At 47.1% G+C, this 646-nt stretch overlaps 1 non-coding gene across 1 annotated transcript; it reads right to left on the bottom strand.

Annotated features, from left to right (window-relative positions):
- Positions 1-274: 274 nt before the first annotated feature.
- LOC122493602 lies at positions 275-376 on the bottom strand. Its single transcript, XR_006299960.1, has one exon. It is a non-coding gene; the product is annotated as a U6 spliceosomal RNA (small nuclear RNA).
- Positions 377-646: the final 270 nt, after the last annotated feature.

Here is a 646-nt window from a genome sequence, read left to right on the forward strand (position 1 = left end):
TGTTGCACGCAGCTGTCCAGTGTTCCCCGACACCATTTGTTGGAGAGGCTCCTTCCCATTGGATATTCTTTCCTGTTTTGTCAGAAATTAACTGGCCACATAACTGCGGGTTTATTTCTGGGTTCTCTATTCTGTACCATTGATCTATGTGTCTTGTGTCGGTACCATACCGTTTCGATTACAACAGCTTTGTAATATAGCTTGAAGTCTGGAATTGTGATGCCTCTAGCTTTGCTTTCCTTTTTCAAAATTGCTCTGGCTACTCGGGGTCTTTAAAAACCTGGAACACTTCGTGAATTTGCAGATCATCACTGCGCAGGGCCAGGCTAATCTTCTCTAGATCGTTCCAGTTTTAGTGTATGCGTTGCCAAAGCGAGTACTAAATTTCTGACATTCTTTAAAAAACCAGATCTGCCATGCTGGGCCCTTAAGACCAGGTGGAAGCAGTCGTCTGCAGCCCAGCTCTACCACCCCTCTAAGACAGGGCATGCCCTCACCAGTGTGCCCCATTCCCATCCCCATCCCCATGGCTCCCTCTGGTTACATCCTACCCACTTGATTCACTTCTACGTCTCCAGCCCCTGCAGGCATTGAGTGTTTGACTCCTGATCTACACTATGTGCCAGAAAGTCTACTTCTAATACAG

Source organism: Prionailurus bengalensis, chromosome D2 (assembly GCF_016509475.1).
Source record: "Prionailurus bengalensis isolate Pbe53 chromosome D2, Fcat_Pben_1.1_paternal_pri, whole genome shotgun sequence".
NCBI lineage: Eukaryota > Metazoa > Chordata > Mammalia > Carnivora > Felidae > Prionailurus > Prionailurus bengalensis.